At 41.4% G+C, this 12,030-nt stretch overlaps 1 protein-coding gene across 3 annotated transcripts in view; it reads left to right on the top strand.

The window, feature by feature from the left end:
* The window catches only part of PSME3IP1 (proteasome activator subunit 3 interacting protein 1), a 42,305-nt gene that overhangs the window by 24,529 nt on the left and 5,746 nt on the right, over nucleotides 1-12,030 (top strand). The window lies entirely within an intron of this gene.

Genomic DNA, 12,030 nt, shown 5'->3' with positions numbered 1-12,030 from the left:
GGATATTTTAAAATATATTTTTTTCTTTCAAAAAAATGATTATTTAAAAAAGTATATCCACTGAACTCCAGTAATGGTGAGCTCTTGCTGATATCTTTTTCTCTAGAATTTACTTTTGAAAAAGATATTAAGCGAAGAGCCTCCCTTCTACCTGTATGTCCTCTTCCATCCAATTCTCCTTCCCAGTGGGAAATAGTATTATATATTTTTAATGTATATATGTATATATCCAGAGCTATTCTATGTATGTATAAGCAATTACACATATTCTCTTTTTTTAAAGTGTTTTATTATAGATAACTTAAAACATATTCAAATATTGAGATGAAAGTATAATGAACCCCATCATGTACCTTCAACAGTTTTTTAAAAATTAATTTATTTATTTTTGGCTGTGTTGGATCTTTGTTGCTACGCACGGGCTTTCTCTAGTTGCGGTGAGCGGGGGCTACTCTTCGTTGCAGTGCACGGGCTTCTCATTGCGGTGGCTTCTCTTGCTGTGGAGCATGGGCTCTAGGCACACAGGCTTCAGTAACTGTGGCACACAGGCTCAGTAGTTGTGGTTCACGGGCTTAGTTGCTCCATGGCATGTGGGATCTTCCCAAACCAGGGCTCGAACCCTTGTCCCCTGCATTGGCAGATGGATTCTTAACCACTGCGCCGCCAGGGAAGTCCCAACAATTTTAAACACATGTTCAATCTTCTTTTTTTTAAGGAAAGTTTTATTTATTATTATTATTATTTTTTGGCTGCGCTGCACAGCTTGTGGGTTCTTAGTTCCCCAACCAGGGATTGAACCCAGGCCATGGCAGTGAAAGTGCTGAGTCCTAACCACTGGACCGCCAGGGAATTCCCCGTCCAATCCTATTTCATTTAAATCTCCCAACTGTAGTATTTTGAGGCAAATCTCAGACATCAGATTATTTCATCTATAATTCTTCTGTATGTATCCCTAAAAAAATAAGGATTCTTTGTTTTTTTTAACATAATTGCACTACTATTATCACACCTGAAATAATTATAATAATTACTAAATGTTATCAAGTATCAGATTAGTATTCATTTTCCTCAGTTTTCCCATACATTTTTTTTCTTAACAGTTGATTTTTGTTTTTAAGATTCAAATGCAACACTGTGATCACTTAATTGTTTTTTTAAATTGTATTGAAGTATAGTTGATTTATAATATTGTGTTAATTTCTTCTGTACAGCAAAGTGACTCAGTTATACATATATATTTATCATATTCTTTTCCATTATGGTTGGTCACAGGATATTGAATATAGTTCCCTGTACTATATAATAGGACCTTGTTGTTTATCCATGCTACATATTAATAGTTTGCCTCTGCTAATCCCAAACTCCCAATCCGTCCCTCCCCTATCCCGCCTTACCCTTGGCAACCACAAATCTGTTCTCTATATCTGAGTCTGTTGTTGTTTCATAGTTATGCTGATGTGTGCCATATCTTAGATTCCACATATAAGTAATATCATGTGGTGTTTGTCTTTCCCTTTCTGACTTACTTCACTTAGTACGATAATCTCTGGGTTCACCCATGTTGCTGCAAATGGCTTTATTTCATCTTTTTTACGGCCAAGTAATATTCCATTGCGTGTGTGTGTGTGTGTGTGTGTGTGTGTGTGTGCGCGCGAGCACACACGCGCCACCATACTGTTTCCCATAGTGGCTGTACCAGTTTACATTCCCACCAACAGTGTAGGAAGGTTCCCTCTTCTCCACACCCTCTCCACCATTTGTTATTTGTAGACTTTTTTTTTTTTTTTTTTGCAGTACGCGGGCCCCTCCCTGCTGTGGCCTCTCCCGTTGTGGAGCACAGGCTCTGGACGCGTAGGCTCAGCGGCCATGGCTCACGGGCCCAGCTGCTCCGTGGCATGTGAGATCTTCCCGGACCGGGGCATGATCTCGTGTCCCCTGCATCAGCAGGCAGACTCTCAACCACTGCGCCACCAGAGAAGCCCTGTTATTTGTAGACTTTTTAATGATGGCTACTCTGACCAGTGTGAGGTGGTAACTCATTGTAGGTTTGATTTGTATTTCTCTAATAATTAGTGCTGTTGAGCATCTTTTCATGTCTGTATGTCTTCTTTGGAGAAATGTCTGTTTAAGTCTTCTGCCCATTTTTGGATTGGGTTGTTTTGTTGTTTGGTTGTGTGAGCTGTTTGTATATTTTGGTAATTAAGCCCTTGTCCGTCACATCATTTGCAAATATTTTCTCCCAGTCCATAGGTTGTCTTTTCGTTTTATTTATGGTTTCCTTTGCTGTGCAAAAGCTTATAAGTTTGATTAGGTCCCATTTTTTAATTTTTGCTTTTATTTCTATTGCCTTGGGAGACTGACCTAAGAAAACATTGGTATGATTTATGTCAGAGAGTGTTTTGCCTATGTTTTCTTCTAAGAGCTTTATGGTGTCTTGTCTTATATTTAATTCTTTAAGCCATTTTGAGTTTATTTTTGTGTATGGTGTGAGGGTGTGTTCTAACTTCGTTGGCTCTAGGCATGCGGGCTTCAGTAGTTGTGATGCACAGGCTCAGTAGTTGTGACGTGTGGGTTTAGTTGCTCTGCAGCATGTGGGATCTTCCCGGACCAGGGCTCGAACCTGTGTCCCCTGCATTGGCAGGCGGATTCTCAACCACTGCACCACCAGCGAAGTCCCACATACTGATTTGAGTATGTTGAACCATCCTTGTGACCCTGGGATGAATCCAACTTGGTCGTGGTGTATGACCTTTTTTATGTGTTTTTGGATTTGGTTTGCTAATATTTTGTTGAGAATTTTTGTGTCTATATTCATCAAAGATATTCGCCTGGGGGCTTCCCTGGTGGTGCAGTGGTTGAGAATCTGCCTGCTAATGCAGGGGACACGGGTTCGAGCCCTGGTCTGGGAGGATCCCACATGCTGCGGAGCAACTAAGCCCGTGAGCCACAGCTACTCAGCCTGCGCGTCTGGAGCCTGTGCTCCACAAGAGGAGAGGCCGCGATAGTGAGAGGCCCGCGCACTGTGATGAAGAGTGGCCCCCACTTGCCACAACTGGAGAAAGCCCTCGCACAGAAATGAAGACCCAACACAGCCCCAAATAAATAAATAAATAAATAATTTTTAAAAATCAGAGAGAACATTTCCAAAAAAAAAGATATTCGCCTGTAATTTTCTTTTTTTGTAGTGTCTTTGTCTGGTTTTGGTATCCAGGTGACGGTGGCTTCATAGAATGTCACCTCATTGGGAGTGTTCCTTCCTCTTCAGTTTTTTGGGAGAGTTTGAGAATGATTGCTATAAGTTCTTTGTATGTTTGGTAGAATTTCCCAGTGCAGCCATCTGGTCCTGGACTTTTGTTTGTAGGGATTTTTTCTTTATTACAGATTTTATTTCATTTTTAGTGACTGGTCTGCTCAAGTTATCTGTTTCTTCTTGATTCAGTTTTGGTGGCCTGTATGTTTGTAGGAAAGTTGAACATTTCTTCAAGGTTGTCAAATTTGTTGGCATATAATTGTTCACAGTATTCTCTTATGGTTTGTTGCACTTCTGCGATATCTGTTGTGATTTCTCTGCTTTCACTTCTTATTTTGTTTATTTGGGTCTTCTCTCTTTTCTTCTTGTCGAGCGTGACCAGAGGTTTGTCAATTTTGTTTACCCGTTCAAAGAACCAGCTCTTGGTTTTATTGATTTTTTTCTATTTTTTTTTAAGTTCTATTTTATTTATTTCCTCTCTGATCTTTCTTATCTCCTTCCTTCTGCTGACTTTAGGTTTTGTTTGTTCTTCTTTTTTTTCTAATTCTTTTAGGTGGTGGACTATGGTGTTTATTTGAGATTTTTCTTGTTTCTTAAAGAAGGCCCCTATATTGCTATGAACTTCCTTCTGAGAACTGCTTTTGCTGCATCCCATGGATTTTGTATGGTTGTGTTTTCATTGTCATTTGCCTCAAGGTATTGTTAAATTTCTTCTTTGCTTTCATTGTTGATCCATTGGTTTTTTTAGTAGCATGTTGTTTAGTCTCCACGTAATTGTTTTTTTGTTTTGTTTTGTTTTTGTTTCTTTTTCAGTGGTTGATTTTTGGTTTCATGCTATTGTGGTCAGAAAAGATGCTTGAAATAATTTCTGTACTCTTAAATTTGTTTAGGCTTGTTTTGTGCCCAAGTCAACCCTAGAGAATGTTCCATGTGCACTTCAAAAGAATGTGTGTTCTGCTTTTTTGGGATGTAATGTCCTGAATATATCAATTAAGTCTAACTGTTCTATCATTTAGGATCTCTGTTGTTTTATTGATTTTTTTGTCTTGAAGATCTGTCCATTGGTATGAGTGGGGTGTTAAAGTCTCCTACTATTGTTGTATTCCTGTCAGTTTCTCCCTTTATGTCTGTTAGTATATGTATTTTGGTGCTCCTATGTTGGGTACATATATTTTGAAAAGTATAATATCCTCTCCTTTTATTGATCCTTTTATCATTATGTAGTGTCCTTCTTTATCTTTGTCTTAAAGTCTATTTTGTCTGAGTGTTGTGACCCCCGCTATCTCGTCATTTCTGTTTGCACAAAAGATGTTTTTCCATGCCCTCACTTTTAATCTGTGTGTGTCCTTTGCCCTGAAGTGTGTCCCTTGTAAGCAGCATATTGTAGGCTCTTGTTTTTTTCATCCAATCTGCCACTCTGTGCCTTTTTAAAAAATTTTTTTAAATTTAATTTATATTTTTATACAGCAGGTTCTTATTAGTCATCAGTTTTATACACATCAGTATATACATGTCAGTCCCAATCACCCAATTCATCACACCACCATTCTGACCCCCCTGCGGCTTTCCCCCCTTGGTGTCCATACGTTTGTTCTCTACATCTGTGTCACAACTTCTGCCCTGCAAACCGGTTCATCTGTACCATTTTTCTAGGTTCCACATACATGCGTTAATATACGATATTTGTTTTTCTCTTTCTGACTTACTTCACTGTGTATGACAGTCTCCAGGTCCATCCACGTCTCAACAAATGACCCAATTTCGTTCCTTTTTATGACTGAGTAATATTCCATTGTATATATGTGCCACATCTTCTTTATCCATTTGTCTGTCGATGGGCATTTAGGTTGCTTCCATGACCTGGCTATTGTAAATAGTGCTGCAATGAACATTGGGGTGCATGTGTCTTTTTGAATTATAGTTTTCTCTGGGTATATGCCCAGTAGTGGGATTGCTGGATCATATGGTAATTCTATTTCTAGTTTTTTAAGGAACCTCCATACTGTTCTCCATAGTGGCTGTATCAATTTACATTCCCACCAACAGTGCAAGAGGGTTCCCTTTTCTCCACACCCTCTCCAGCATTTGTTGTTTGTAGATTTTCTGATGATACCCATTCTACCCATGCTTTTGCTGCATCCCATAGGTTTTGGATCGTCGTGTTTTCATTGTCATTTGTCTCTAGGTATTTTTTGATTTCCTCTTTGATTTCTACAGTGATCTCTTGGTTATTTAGTAACGTATTGTTTAGCCTCCATGTGTTTGTGTTTTTTACGGTTTTTTCCCTGTAATTCATTTCTAATCTCATAGCGTTGTGGTCAGAAAAGATGGTTGATATGATTTCAATTTTCTTAAATTTACTGAGGCTTGATTTGTGACCCAAGATGTGATCTATCCTGGAGAATGTTCTGTGTGCACTTGAGAAGAAAGTGTAATCTGCTGTTTTTGGATGGAATGTTCTATAAATATCAATTAAACCTATCTGGTCTATTGTGTCATTTAAAGCTTCTGTTTCCTTATTTTCATTTTGAATGATCTGTCCATTGGTATAAGTAAGGTGTTAAAAGTCCCCCACCGTTATTGTGTTACTGTTGATTTCCTCTTTTACAGCCGTTAGCAGTTGAGGTGCTCCTATGTTGGGTGCATATATATTTATAATTGTTATATCTTCTTTTTGGATTGATCCCTTGATCATTATGCAGTGTCCTTCCTTGTCTCTTGTAACATTCTTTATTTTAAAGTCTATTTTATCTGACGAGTATTGCTACTCCAGCTTTCTTTTGATTTCCATTTGCATGGAATATCTTTTTCCATCCCCTCACTTTCAGTCTGTATGTGTCCCTAGGTCTGAAGTAGGTCTCTTGTAGACAGCATATATATGGGTCTTGTTTTTGTATCCATTCAGCAAATCTGTCTTTTGGTGGGAGCATTTAATCCTTTCACGTTTAAGGTAATTATTGATATGTATGTTCCTATGACCATTTTCTTAATTGTTTTGGTTTGTGTGTGTGTGTGTGTGTGGTACGCGGGCCTTTCACTGTTGTGGCCTCTCCCACTGCAGAGCACAGGCTCCAGACACGCAGGCCCAGTGGCCATGGCTCATGGGCCCAGCCGCTCCGTGGCACATGGGATCCTCCCGGACAGGGGCACGAACCCGCGTCCCCTGCATCGGCAGGCAGACTCTCAACCACCGCGCCACCAGGGAAGCGCCTTGGGTTAGTTTTATAGGTCCTTTTCTTCTCTTGTGTTTCCCACTTACAGAAGTTCCTTTAGCATTTGTTGTAGAGCTGGTTTGGTGGTGCTGAATTCTCTTAACTTTTGCTTGTCTGTAAAGCTTTTGATTTCTCCATCGAATCTGAATGAGATCCTTGCTGGCTAGAGTAATCTTGGTTGTAGGTTCTTTCCTTTCATCACTTTAAGTATATCATGCCACTCCCTTCTGGCTTGTAGAGTTTCTGTTGCGAAATCACCTGTTAACGTTTTGGGAGTTCCCTTGTATGTTATTTGTCGTTTTTCCCTAGCTGTTTTCAATAATTTTTCTTTGTCTTTAATTTTTGCCAATTTGATTACTGTGTGTCTCGGCATGTTTGTCCTTGGATTTATTCTGTATGGGACTCGCTGCACTTCCTGGACTTGGGTGGCTATTTCCTTTCCCGTGTTAGGGAAGTTTTTGACTATAATCTCTTCAGATATTTTCTCAGGTCTTTCTCTCTCTCTTCTCCTTCTGGGACCCCTGTAATGCGAATGTTGTTACGTTTAATGTTGTCCCAGAGGTCTCTTGGCTGTCTTCATTTCTTTTCATTCTTTTTTCTTTATTCTGTTCCGCAGCAGTGAGTTCCACCATTCTGTCTTCCAGGTCACTTATCCGTTCTTCTGCCTCAGTTATTCTGCTATTGATTCCTTCTAGTGTAGTTTTCATTTCAGTTATTGTATTGTTCATCTCTGTTTGTTTGTTCTTTAATTCTTCTATATCTTTGTTAAACATTTCTTGCATCTTCTTGATCTTTGCCTCCATTGTTTTTCCGAGGTCCTGGATCATCTTCACTATCATTATTCTGAATTCTTTTTCTGGAAGGTTGCCTATCTCCACTTCATTTAGTTGTTTTCCTGGTGTTTTATCTTGTTCCTTCATCTGGTACATAGCCCTCTGCCTTTTCATCTTGTCTATCTTTCTGTGAATGTGGTTTTTGTTCCACAGGCTGCAGGATTGTAGTTCTTCTTGTTTCTGCTGTCTGCCCTCTGGTGGATGAGGCTATCTGAGAGGCTTGTGCAGGTTTCCTGATGGGAGGGACTGGTGGTGGGTAGAGCTGGCTGTTGCTCTGGTGGGCAGAGCTCAGTAAAACTTTAATCAGCTTGACTGCTGATGGGTGGGGCTGGGTTCCCTCCCTGTTGGTTGTTTGGCCTGAGGCAACCCAGCACTGGAACCTACCTGGGCTCTTTGGTGGGGCTAATGGCCGACTCTGGGAGGGCTCACGCCAAGGAGTACTTCCCAGAACTTCTGCTGCCAGTATTCTTGTCCCCGTGGTGAGCCACAGCCACCCCCTGCCTCTGCAGGAGACCCTCCAACACTAGCAGGTGGGTCTGGTTCATTCTCCCCTGGGTTCACTGCTCCTTCCCCTACTACTTTGTGTGTGCCCTCGAAGAGTGGAGTCTCTGTTTCCCCCAGTCGTGTCCAAGTCCTGCAATCAAATCCCACTGGCCTTCAAAGTCTGATTCTCTAGGAATTCCTTCTCCCGTTGCTGGCCCCCCAGGTTGGGAAGTCTGACGTGGGGCTCAGAACCTTCACTCCAGTGGGTGGACTTCTGTGGTATAAGTGTTCTCCAGTCTGAGTCACCCACCTAGCAGTTATGGGATTTGATTTTACTGTGATTGCGCCCCTCCTCCCATCTCATTGTGGCTTCTCCTTTGTCTTTGGATGTGGGGTATCTTTTTTGGTGAGTTCCAGTGTCTTCCTGTCGATGATTGTCCAGCAGTTAGTTGTGATTCTGGTGTTCTCACAAGAGAGAGTGAGCGCATGTCCTTCTATTCTGCCATCTTGGTTCAGGCTCCCTTATTTATTTTCAGTTTGGGTGATCACTATGTCTTTTGATTGGAGAATTTAGTCCATTGACATTTAAGATAATTAATGATAGATATGTATTCATTGCCATTTTAAACCTTGTCTTCCTGTTGATTTTAAAATTCTTCTTTGTCTCTTTTTGTTTTTCCTTTTGTGGTTTGGTGATTTTCTTTCGTATTATGCTTCTGTTCTTTTTGGTTTTTGTGAATCTATTGTATGTTTTTGATTTGTGGTTGCCCTGTTTTTCAAGTATGTTAACCCCTTCGTATGTCTACTTGCTTTAGACCGGTAGATAGGCCCAAACACATTCTAGAAAAAAAAAAAAAAATCTACATTTTCTTACTCTCCTCCCCCACATATTATGATTTTAATGTCCCCTTTTGCATCTTCATGTTCATCCTTTTGCTGTTCATTGTGGTTATCATCACTTTCACAGAAATTTTTTGTTTTTTTTTTTAATCTGTGTACTGTCTTATTTATGTGATTTACTTTCCAATTGTGATTGATTTTCTCTTTCCTATAGATTCTTACTACTTTCTATTTAGAGAAGACCTTTCAATATTTCCTTTAGGATAATGTCAGTATTGCTGTATTCTTTTAGTTTTTACTTGTCTGGGAAATTCTTTGTCTCTCCCTCTGTTCTAAATGATAATCTTTCTGGGTAGAGTATCCTAGGTTGCAGATTTTTCTCTTTCAGGGCTTTGAATATATCTTGCCATTCCCTTCTGGCCTGCGATGTTTCTGTAGAGAAATCAGCTGGTACCCTTATGGGTGTTCCCTTGTGATTCTTTGTTTTTCTCTTGCTGCCTTTAGAATCATGTCTTTAACTTTTGCCATTTTTATTACAATACATCTTGGTGTAGGTCTGTTTGGGTTTACCTTGTTCAGGATCCTCTATGCTTTCTGTATCTGGATATCTGTTTCCTTCTTCAGGTTTGGGAAGTTTTCAGCTGTAATTTCTTCATTTTCAATCCCCTTTTCTGTTTCTTCTTATGGGATCCCTATTATGCATAGATTGACATGCTTTATATTATCCCATAGGTCTCTTATATTGCTTTCATTTTTTTTCATTTGGGTTTTTGTCTGCTGTTCTAATTAGGTGATTTCCGTTATTCTATCTTCTAGATCACTTATTCGTTCTTCTGCATTATTCATTCTACTATTCATAGCCTTTCAGCTTTCATCTCTTCAAATGAATTCTCTGATTTTTCTTGGCTTCTCCTTATAGTTTCTAGTTCCTTTTTACAGTAATCTACATTTCTATTGATAGCCTTTCTTAATTCCTTCAGTATTTTCATTATCTTCTTTTTGAACTTGGTGTGTATTAGACTGAAGATGTCTGTTTAATTGTTTATTCTTTCATGGGAATTCTCTTGATCTTTTAATTGGGAGTGGTTCCCCTGCTTCTTCATTTTACTTATATTTCTCTTGCTCTATGAGTTTAGGAGAAACAATTATCTACTGTGGTCTTAGAGGGCTATTTTTAAGTGGGAACATCCCCGTATAGCCTCTGTGGGTTTAATATTTTTTGGTGTGAGGGCTGCTTTTAGTATGGATGCTTGCCACCTCTTTTCTCAGTGTATGCAGGCCATTATCCCCTTGCTAGGAGGTGTGACTGATGCTGTGGTAATTAGAGCCTGCACTGGCTATTGAGCGGGCCTCCTCTTTGCTCTGTGGTTGTCACTGCCCTGTCCAGGGTAGGGCCTGCTCCCTAGTTGTTGGAGTAGAAGCCCCCAGCTCCATTTCTGAGCTGTGTTTCTGATCTGTGGTGTGAGGTAGGCGGGATTGGAGTGCTTCCACTGGGAGAGGAGCCACTGAGTATTCCTCCGCTGGAGCCGTTCACCTGTGAGTGTGCTCTGTTTTGTCACCTTTCATCCGTTGTGTGGGCTCACAGAGTACACTGTTGTTGGCACTGCCCTAGGCCCCACCTCAGTTGTGGGTATGCCGGCAGTTGGCCCTGGTGCCTCTCAGACTTTGTTTTCACAAGACCACTAGTGCAGATCCACTGAAGTCGTGTCCCAGGACTGCAGTAGTTGCACGCCTTGACCTGCTGTGGGAGCTATGGAGGCAGCTCAGACCCCTGTGTGTACGCGCCCTCAAAGCCCATAGCTGCTAAGGCCAGACCTGTCCCAGCCACAGGAGCACCAGCTGTCCGTTCAGATGTTCCGCAGGCACTGAATTCACAAAGCCGGCAGTGTAGGTGTAAATCTGCGGTTTGCACGGCCGTGGGGAGAGATTTCAGCTCTGCTTCCTAAGTTGCACGACCCCTGGGGCTCAGCTGTAATTTCAGCCCCACCTCTGCGTGTGGGCAACCCACTGGCATCTGTTCCCAAGACCACTGAGGCAGCGGCCGGAGCTTGCAAGCCTGCTCTGGTGGGAGGGGGCCGGAGCAGCTTTAATGCCTGAGCTGGCCTGGGGTGGGGCCCCGCATGGAGCCCAAGGAAGCAGCAGACGGCAGGTGGGGAAAGAGGCTGCAATGTTGTCCCCACCCCTTCCTTTTGCATGCCACATAACAATCGCGCTTCGCTTCTCTGGCAGCCCAGGGTTCTGCCACCAACACTCCTGGTTGCAACACCCCACACTCCAGCCCCTTCAGGCTGTCTCCACACAGCCAACAGCAGTCTTCTCCCCAGGTCTGTCCTCTAAACCCCGTGTTCCAGCACCCATCCCCTGCCCATACCAGTGGACATGCCTTTCAGGCTGGGGTGTGCAGAGTGGTGACACAGACTGTGTAGGTCTCTCTCTGTCCTGCCTGCCACTAACTAGTTGTTGCGCTCTCCTTCTGAGCCTCTGAAGCTTCTTTTTTGTCCCAGCTGATCTCCCCACCCATGAGGGGACTTCCCAGGGTGTGGGAACCTCTACTGTCCTTCAGCTCCCTCCCAGGGGTGCCAGACCCGTCGTACTCTCTCTCTCTCTCTTTTTTTTTTCCTTTTGTCCTACCTGGTTACATGGAGATCTTTTTTGTCCTTTCAGGTGTTTGAGGTCTTCTGCTAGTGTTCAGTAGGTGATCTATGAGAATTGTTCCATTTGTAGATGTATTCTTGATATATTTGCAGGAAGAGCTTGAGTTCTACATCCTGCTACTCCACCATTTTTATTCCAATCCGACAATTGGTTTTTTTAAAAAGTAGTATCCAAGGAAGGATTAGACATTGTATTTGGCTTATATGGCTTAAAAAAAAAGATTGAGATATAATCCACATACCATAAAATTCACCCTTTTAAAGGATGCAGTTCAGTGGTTTTTAATATGTTCAGAAGAATGTGTATTTATCACCACTATCTAATTCCAGAACATTTTCATCACTGCAAAAAGAAGCTCCGTGACCATTAGCAGTTATTCCCCATTCTTCCCCATTCTTCCCTCTCCACAGCCACTAGCAACCACCAGTCAACTTCTGTCTCTATGGATTTGCCTTTTCTGGACATTTTTTATAAATGAAATCATGCAATATAGGGCCTTTTGTGTCTGACTTCTTTTCGCGTAACATAATGTTTTCATAGTTCATGTTGTGGCATGTATCAGTGCTTTTTACAGCTGAATAATATCCCATTTTATGGTATGCTACCTTTTTGTCCACTCATCAGTTGATGAACATTTGGGTTGTTTCCACATTTGGGCTGTTACAAACCATGCTGCTGTGAACATTCATGTTCAAGTTTTTGTGTTAAAAACTGTTTTCAGTTCTCTTGGGTATATACCTAAGAGTGGAATTGCTGG

The sequence above is a fragment of the Delphinus delphis genome, chromosome 20 (genome assembly GCF_949987515.2).
Source record: "Delphinus delphis chromosome 20, mDelDel1.2, whole genome shotgun sequence".
Classification (NCBI taxonomy): Eukaryota; Metazoa; Chordata; class Mammalia; order Artiodactyla; family Delphinidae; genus Delphinus; species Delphinus delphis.
This window is presented reverse-complemented; position numbering and strand designations above follow the sequence as displayed.